Raw genomic sequence first — 9,726 nt, forward strand, 5'->3', positions numbered from 1 at the left:
CTCAACTCCCATTTTCACCCCCCCAGCTGGGGCAACAACTAGCCCCAACAGATCCTACTTCTTGGATAGGGTCCTTTCAAGAGCATGTTGCCTTCCTGGATTGATCAGTTTGGGTGAGGTCATGCCACAACAGTTCCTGAATGTCAGTAATTTTCCCTCGCTTGCATTCCAGGCCCATGGAGTGAGCATCAAGGCTCCACTTAGCAATGTCTGTCAGAGCTCTGACTAACTGGGAATCAGTCTCTTGCCCAGCTCCTGTGATGTCTACTGCGTATGGGAAATGAGGAATCCTGGCCCGCTTCAGTCTCTTGAACTGAAGTGGTGCCTCCCTTCCTGTCCATACTCCATGGATCAAGAGACAGGCTATATACTCAATTTACTGCATAAGATGAGAGTATGCAGTCCATACATCAGGTGGCGAGAACTAGAATCTTTTGAACAGCCCTATAGACAGACTCCAGGCAACCCAACGGAACATTCCAGACTTTTGGTACTAGGCTGTTCCACTATTTCTCCCCTCCCAGCCAGCTTCTGCTTTCAGCATCACAGACTTTTCGGCTCCTAGAGCATTTCAGGTGCTCGCTCTAAGGTCTTGTTTGTCTCTGGATAAAGACATTGCTCAAACATCCAGTTAGGGGTCAGAGGCCAGGGCCATCAGCCCTTCATGACCCTGAGTACTGACTTATTGTTATCTCCTGGGGGATAGGACAAAGCGCTGACCCTCTCTAGATGGAGAAAAGCCAGCAGCAGTTTATCACAATAACTCCAGCAACACACACAGATGACCAAGGGGTACAGGAGATTGGTTCTTTTCTAGCAAGTCACAGTTTTCCTAAATACGGGGGTACTTTACTTTAGCTTTAGGTTCTAACTTAGAGACACCAGGCAAAGTTCCATTTAGCATTTTATTACATCTTTAAATAGCCGGGACCAATTACCAAAGAGGTAGAAGAAAATGCTTGGCTTGAATGCACGGTCTCAGAGCCAAAGGGAATGTTTTCATAATCTGCTGAAAGCAATAATAATAAGGACAGAGTGTCCATTGAGCTTTGGGGAAAGTGGTGGCCTGGCCACGAAGGCTTCACTATTAGGACAGACCTGGAGGAATTACCAATAGCTGCTGAGGAGTGAAGGGGAAACAGGGAAGTCAGGTCAGTGGTCATGGCAACACACGCGGACAGTGTGTCTATGAGGGGAAAAGAGGTCCTGGAGGTGTCAAAGGGCATGAGGCTAAGAGGAAGGCGGGTTGTTTTAAATGAAAGAATTAATCATGCTGAGCTAATACAGTTCTTTTTTTTTTCATTATGGAGAGAGATAATTGGAATGGAGTTTTCAGCTTTTTTTTTTCATCTCAGAAGGAAAACACACCTACATAACTGATGTTAAAATTCACAGCGGAGATGCTGGCTAGCGACAGGAGCTGGTACTGGTGCAGGGATGGGTAAGGGGGAGGAGGAAGGAGGAGGAGGAGGAGGGGAAGGATCGGAGCATTGCCAGTGTGGATCGTATTGGTACTTAGACAGCTGTGCTTTTTCATTCAACAGAATTTTGAATTCTGGGCTCTGAAATTTTATAAATATCTTTGTGCCCTCAAGTGATTACGTCTGTGTTCTTGGTGGAGAAGAAGAGACTTATAATTTGTCCTTCTGGTGCTATTCATATTAAGGTAAGTGTGGTTGACTTCCTTGTTCATCATAGCAAAATGCTTGATGGTTCTGGTTGGCACTTACGTGTAAGGAACCAACTGCTAGGTGTCATGCGTCCTCCAGATGCCACTCAAGGACCGGCTGCCCTGGCAGCCTATCTCCCCTCTGCAGATGCAATCCTTCTGATCGCTACACATTTTAAATTATTTTACATTTGGATGGTTTTATAGAAACCCGCTTCCTGTGGTGTGTGCAAAAAAAAAAAAAAGATGTTTCCACACCTCCATTGCAAAATTGCTTCCAAATTTAGACACGTGGCTTACTAAGTCTGATCCAGAGACATGGACACCCATCATCTAAAGCAGGTCACCATCTCCATCTCTGCACACCCCAGCCTTCTTCTTCTTTTTTGTTTTTGTTTGTTTGTTTGTTTGTTTGTTTTGAAACAGGGTTTCCCTGTGTAGCTCTGGCTGCCCTGGAACTCACTCTGTAATCCAGGCTGGCCTCCAACTTTGCCTCTGGAGTGCTGGGATTAGCGGTGTGCACCACCATCACCCAGCTTCTGCCAGCCTTCTTTTTTAAAAAGAAAACTTTTTATTGATTCTTTATGAATTTCGCATCATGCATCCCGATCCCACTTATTTCCCTATCCCTCCTATCCACCCCGTGCCCTTGCAACCTCCTCCCACAAAAGAAAAAAGCCTTGCTGTGGAAGCTGCAATGTGTCATGGTGTGTCACAGTGCACCCCTTTGCCCAGACAGATTTACTTACAAGTGTTCACTGCAGTGAGTCATTGGTCTGGTTAGAGGCTTCTGACTTCTGCTACATTGTCAATACTGGATTCTCCCTGGCACAGGTCTTGGCTGTCCTGTTGCCCTTCATCCTGCAATCTGCCAGCCTTCTAAACAATCACAAAGCAACTAGACGTGATGAGAATTCACTCAGTATCAGGTGAAAGAACAGGTGAAATGGTGGCTAGAGAAGGTATGTGTGGAGGAGAAACTGTCTTTTTCAGTTCTGTTCTGACCTCTGGTCACGCCTTACTGAGAGACTAATCAGGCTCCCCCACTCTCCACCTCCATGTATAACCTCCCTTCCATCAAAGAAGGATCTCTACAGAAAGATGGAAGCCTGACGTGGGAAGTGTCTGCCTGTCCTTTCTGGCAGATACTGATTTTTTTTCGGTAGCACTGGTAGCAAGGTTCCGGCACCTAGTCTAAATCTGGGGGTATTTGTTTGAGAGCCCAGTGGATCCTGGGTGCCTAAGAAATCGGGCATTTCCAAAAGAGGAAGGCTGAGGCAGTGTGGTCCTGGAAAGAGATGTCAGCTACAGTGTCCTGGTCATTGCTGAAGCAGCAGCAGCCTTCATTGGTCATGTCTGCGGGCCTGCTCTGCTAGTTTACCCTGGCAGAATGGCTAACATCAACCAAACAACTGAATGCTGGTGAGGATGGGGAGGGATAGTGGGGAGGAATACTTATACTCTTAATGGCAGTGTAAGCTGGATAACCACAGGGAAAATCAGTATGGAGGTTCCTCAAAACAAAACACCTAAAAATAGAACTTCCATATGATCGGGCTACACCACTCCTGGGTATATACAGCTTCTGGAATCTGTAGCAGCATACAGTAGAGATACCTGCATATCCATGTTTACTGCAGCACTAGACAAGCTATGGGATCGGCCTAGGAGCCTATCAATGGCATAAATGGATAAAGAAAGTGTGTTACATAGAAACAATGGGGTATTGTAGAGCTGTAAAGAAGAATAAAATATGTATTTCTTGCAGAAAAAATCTTGGTAGGACTGACAAGCATTATATTAAACAAAATAAGGTAGACTCATGAATAGTGTGTTTTCTCCCTTATGTAAAATATACATGATTTTTAAAACTACACAAAGGACTGGGGAGATGGCTTAGCTGGTAAAGTGCTTGCTGTGCAAGCTTGGAGACTTCAGTTAAGACATAAGCAAGATACACTTATAATCCCTGTGCTGAGGAGGCAGCACCTGGAGGCCTGAGGGGCTTGCTGGTCAGCCCGTCCAATTCAAACACTGAGCTCCAAGGTCACTGAGAGACCCTGTCTCAAAAATAATGTGGAAAGCCATCGAGAAGGCTACCTTACCATTGCCCTTTGACCCCACATTCATGCGCATATATGTACATACACAAATATAGGTACAAACACACACCACATACAGACACACAAAGAAAAGAAAAACCCGGAAATAAAAGGAGACCTATTGGGAGAGGGGGACAAGAGAGGGTGTAGGGAGGTGACAATATGATCAAAGTATATTGTATCTATCAACATTGTGATGGAACTCCCTACTCCATAAAAAAGATTGAAGGGTAAGGAATTATTTGCGGAAGCTCAGTATAGATCCATCCCTTCAGTCCCTCCAATGCCCAGATAAACTAGGAAGTCGCTTGTACCGGTTACCAAGTCTGTGCCCAACATTCTGCTTTCTGCACCCATATGCAGGACTCGGACCCCGTGGAGTTGGCTGTGTGAATTGTTTAAGTCACTGAACTAAAAGCTACCTGGAGCCTTGTGGCAGCCGGCACAAAACCCGTCATGCTTCCCTCTGCACACCTGACTAACAGCAACGTTCCTGAAAGTGGCTATTCTGTTCATGCATGTAAGGATGTCACAGAATGGAATCCCGGGCAGTACATGTGCTCACAGAGCCTGTGTAAGTCAACCTCACTGGTTTATAAAAGTGGGGCTTGGGGGCTGCTGGCTACTGCACACCGCCCCGATCACCTGTTGCTTTGCTTGGACCACACACACACACACACACACACACACACACACACACACACACACACACACACACTTGCTTAAGATCCTTGAGAGAGACTGTTATCTGCGGTGGAATCCTCAATGACCTTTTCCAGGAATGTGACTCTGACATACAGTTTAAAACCTGCCCACTTTGGATGTCTCAAGGCCATTCTACTCCTTAAATGAGTGAAACCTCTTCTGCTTCTTTCATTTTCTTTGTAATACATGTGGCCATGGGCTTGCAGGGTATTGTTCACTTTGTAGTGGCACCCCAGAGGCTACACTGTGAATACTATGTCCTGGGTCAGCAAGGTTATGGCCCCGTCAACCAGAGTCCAAGGAACCTCATTGGAAAATGATCTTACTCAGTTTGTCTCATAAAGAAGTTACAATCACATATAATAGTGAAGCATAACATAAACTCTCAGCAAATTATTAACTCAATTAATGTAGCTGTAACAATAAGATTTTGATACTGAAGGCTTGCTTTTTGGACCCACCATGATTTTTATTAAAATGTTCAATATATATATTTTTTTTAATTCTGAAATTTTAAACATCAAATCCATCAGGGGAATGAAGACAGAAGGAATACTTGTTAGAATTAGGTCCTGTTGTGGGATATTTGTAAGCTGTGTGAAAATGTACTATCGTGGTTGGTGTAATAAAAGGCTGAATGACCAATAGTTAGGTGGAAGGTATAGGCAGGACTTCCAGGCAGAGGAAGGTACGAGGAGGAATCTAGGCATGCAAGAGATGCCCGAGGGTATGGAGAGGAAACAGGAGGTGCCAGATGGAAGAGAGGTAAAAAGCCACACAGTACAAATGGGTTAATTTGAGTTATAAGAGCTAGTGGGGCCAGCCTAGGTTATAGGCCGAGCTTTCATAATTAATAAGTCTGTGTCCCAGACCCTTAGTCTGTGCCTTCATGCTGGTCCGGAATGGCTGTTTAGGTCAAGCCATCACATCTATTTCATTTGCTAGAATAGACAGAGAGAGAGGAAGCATACACACCTGCTTCTGATTTAGCTTAAGGACTCAGTCACACCAGGCTTCTGACTGCAGTTTGTTGGCTAGGACTTGGTCGTTCGATCATACTCTTAATTGCCCTGATCTACTTAAGTCAAAGATGGTATTATTCGGGGGTGAATACAGAACAGACCCAGGGGCTATTTAGCAATCTGAGTTGTAGTGGATTGAATAGTGTGCCCTTCACCCCATTTGTGTCTACCTCAAACTTCAGAACTTAACTTAATATGGAGACAGTGTCTGCATGTGTAATTGGCTGAGACTCCTGAGATGAGGTCATTCCGGATTTAGGATGGAACTTATTTCCAATGACTGGTGCTCTAGAGCAGAGGACACTGAGGTTAGGGATGAGGCCATATGAAGAAGGAGACAGACGCAGCTGCTACGCCAGCAGCATCTGGGGAAGGCAATGGGGGGGTCGTGATCTAGAGCCTTCAGAGAGAGCCTGCCCAGCTGCCACCTTCCTTCTTCCTAAACTCTGGGAGAGCGTGTTCTCAGGGTTTCCAGCCACCAGACACATGACGATGTGCTGTCTACACGACAGTTTGCTCTCTGCTGCTTACTTGCACTGATTCCTAAAACTGAGGACCAACACTGTCACTATGACAATGAGCTGGTGTTTCATATCACCTGTCATTCTTGAGGTCATTCAGAGGCTGGCTGGGTTTGGGGTAGACTATCTGTGGTTCAGAATCTGGCTTCTCATAATCTCACCACACAACCATGGTCTTCAGTTCTGCATGGAAGAAAATGGAGATGGAGCGCAGACAATTTCTACATTTATCACCTTCTACGAGGCAAGAGCCTTGCATACATTTTCTCACTTAATCTTTGCGGTTATCTTAAATGGGTGGCAACTTCTCCACATAACCAGTGGAGAAGCAGCATGAGAGAGGTGGGTGTCTATCTGTGGATGGCAGAGACAACGTCTAGACCTGTGTCTGCCTGGCTCTCTAGTTCAAATTCTTCCCCACAGGGGTGATCCGACTCAGGATAACCACACTATTTATCTAGAAGACTACTTTGTGCCAGAGGTCAGTTCATTCACAGAGGGAACGAAGCTTTCCCACATCCTCAGAGTTGGGTAATTCAATGAAGATAGATTCAACATCTTTTCTGTACTGGGCAATGAAAAGGAGATGAGCTATATGAAACCACCCTCCTCAGATTGCTGCCATTGTTAATTGTCTGCACTGGCTAGGGATGAGGAGACTGTAGGGGACATTATGAGTGTCTGTGAACACTGCCCCCCTACACATGCCACATAAGATAGTCAGTTGGGAAAACTTTCAGAGAATCAGATTCCTAGGCTCCACCCTAGTCTGTGGAAGCATGATATTGAAGAATGTGCTCCAGGACTACATTTTAGTAAAAGATTCATTTTTACTTTATGTGTGTGGGTGTGTGTTCCACCTGTATGTATGTCTGTGTTCCAAATGCATGCAATGCTCACAGGAGCCAGAAGAAGGCAAGGAATCCCCTGGAACTGTAGTTATATGTGGTTGTGAGTCAGTATGTAGGTGCTGGGAATTGAACCCATGTTCTCTGGGAGAACAGCAAGTACTCTTAACCACTGAGTCATCTCTCTGGTCTCATGGATTACATTTTTAAAAAGCTCTGTAGGTGATTCTTATGCTGAGCTACCAACTAGGTAGCCGCATCCAGTGTTTTACTTTCCTTATATAATACCTTAAACATTAGTAATGAATGGAAATACTAGCTACATGGAATAATAAGGTTAAATGTTTTCTTAATAGTGTTGTACCTTATGTATAATTGAGGAGCTCATTATAGGAGAGATGTTTAGGCATGGTCCATGGTCATGCATTGTCCTTCTAGAGAAAGAACAATGCTTTCGACTCCTCCAATAAAAATGACAACAGATGATAAAGAGGCCATATAGTGTTATTTTTATCACTGTTCTGTTTCTTCAGCAGTCACACACAATCCATCTCAGGGCCTGCTGTTAGCTGCACCTTTAGCCTAGAAGGCCTGTCTCTGAGGTTCCCAAACTGAATTTGTTCAAAGCTCTCCTGCTTAGTGAGGCTACTCCGACTGCCCTGTTTCTATAGTTTCCCTGCAGCACCAAACCCGTTTCCATCCCATAGACTTCCTGGACCCCTTCCTTCTCCACCAGGAAGGAGCTTCACATGGCTGAGAGCTTTGCTTTGTTCAGCATCGTGTCCAAGCACCAAGACACAGAATCCTCAACAAGTGACTAAGCATCACACTCTCTATCAAGTGTGGAATTAGTATCAGAGCCTTTTGAAAAGCTTATATGAAAAATATTTTAATGGTATATTTGCAAACACGTCTCATCAGTATTTATCCTGATAATATTTCTGTTTTGATAACAGGTTGAGCTAGGTCTGCTTTAAGGTGTAATTTGTTTTGAAAAGAAAGAAAGAAAGAAATCCTGCAACTAAAATCCACAAGCCAAACCACAGCATTTTACATCTTCCTTCAATTTGTTAAAGTTACTTTGACAACGTTGCACCATCATGCAATTTAATTAAGACTGACTAGAGATTTCTGTTTGGAAATAAAGCTGACGGATTTTTTTTAAGAGATGTGTCTGAAATCTTTTTTTTTATGGCGAGGCCAACTGCTGAGAAAATGCAGGCTCCTGGAAAGAAAGCTTGCTATTTTCAGCTCCTAAGAGAGAGGCTATGCCTCACCATGTGAGGCAGCACCAGACAGCCTGGTGTCAGGAGTCAAGGCAAGCATGGGCAGGGTGGAAAATGAAAGGCAAGGTAGCATAAGCAGACTCAGGTCTTTTTATCTTTTAATATTTGTTAGACCCTTCAGTCAGGTCTGGCCTCCCCTTGTCCTGTACTTGGTCTTGGGATGACTTAGAGTGGGGGGGGGGACCTGAACTGCAGAAGCCTGGTGAAAGGAGCTGGTTAGGAATATGATTGAGATCCTTTGGACCATATTACAGAGGCCTGCTCACAAGCGTGTAGTTTGCAACTTTTAGAGAGTTGTTTGGAGTCAAGAGATGTCAAAACATCATCCACCATAGAAAACAAAAGCACGAGGAACAGGCGTGTGTTTAAGCTGTAGCTCAAGAACAGCTTTAACACACTTTCTTTGACCCGAACACCTGCCCTCCCTACCTTCTTTTCCCTTTCTGAGTGACCAGGACTTGCCCTTCAGATCCCAATTTGAAGGTTACCCATCAAGGAAGCCATGGGTGCAGACTCTGTTCTCTTACCAGTGGCCAGCATGACATCTGGCATGCAGCCAATAATTCCATGGCTCTAGAGAGAAATAGGACGTGAGGAGGCGTTTACACCTTATAAAGCTCAGTTTGAGCAAAAATTAGAAGTTGGTGCCATGAGTGTTAAAAACTGCGCATCTTAAACCCATGGTGGCTGCGTTTGCAAGGCCTCTGTTTTCTTGCCATGGAAGCTTTACTGAGGTCGCAAACAGGCCACAGTAGGGGTGCTTTAGATCAGTAGTCTAATCCACCAGCTAAAAGACTGACACTGTAGCCTGAAGGCAGCCTGTGACACAATTTCCCAAGAGGCTTTGAAATCTCTGATCAGATTTTGTAGGTCAGACAACTCCTCATGAAGATTTCACACCGATACAGCACTGAGTGATGCTGTTGAGACAAGTGACTTCACAACTCCAAAACATATGTTCCTGTTTCCACAGTCAGACTGCGGAGCTGTTGGAAACTCTATCGACTGACCTGATTTCATCACTCTAAAAGCAGCCGGAACTTTTCTAAGTGACCCTATTTATACACCATACACACTTTATGCCCTGGCCTTGGAGGAAGTGACGCTGCACTTTCCTCTAACTCTAGGTAACAGTTAAGGTTAAAAAAAAAAAAAAAAAGAGGTCTGGCATCACCTTGTATGCTATGGCTGCTCTTGAACACCGGAACAAAGGAATAATACACAGTAGGAAGTAGCCTTGATGGCGCTTATATGTCATTTGCAATTAAGGTCCACAAACCAAACCACAGGTAGGCAAATCAGTGAGCTCCAGGTGAGTAAGAGACCCTGCCTCAAAATATAGGGTAGAGAGGAATTGAGGAAGATACACAAATATGTATTTTTCTTTGATGTGTATGAATGTTTTGTCTGCATCTACATGTGTATCCCTGGTGCCCTTAGAGGCCAAAAGACGGGTTTGGATCTCCTGTAACTGGAGTTCCAGGCATAATGAGCCTCCGTGTATGTATTGGTTAGGTTTTTTGTTTTTGTTTTGTAGATTTGACACAAATCTAGCTGTATCTGGGAAGAGGGA

General features: G+C 44.5%; 1 long non-coding RNA gene across 2 annotated transcripts; it reads left to right on the forward strand.

The window, feature by feature from the left end:
• The first annotated feature begins 1,034 nt into the window (after positions 1–1,034).
• Positions 1,035–8,032, forward strand: LOC121144009. Of its 2 annotated transcripts, none has more exons than XR_005881343.1 (4): positions 1,035–1,151; positions 1,356–1,423; positions 1,545–1,666; positions 4,135–8,032. It is a non-coding gene; the product is annotated as an uncharacterized LOC121144009 (long non-coding RNA). The 2 variants fall into 2 exon arrangements; XR_005881342.1 differs by having other exon boundaries at positions 1,067–1,423; positions 4,135–4,345; positions 7,824–8,032.
• The last annotated feature ends 1,694 nt before the right edge of the window (positions 8,033–9,726 follow it).

This window comes from Mesocricetus auratus, unplaced genomic scaffold (genome assembly GCF_017639785.1).
Source record: "Mesocricetus auratus isolate SY011 unplaced genomic scaffold, BCM_Maur_2.0 Super-Scaffold_100014, whole genome shotgun sequence".
NCBI classification, from domain to species: Eukaryota; Metazoa; Chordata; class Mammalia; order Rodentia; family Cricetidae; genus Mesocricetus; species Mesocricetus auratus.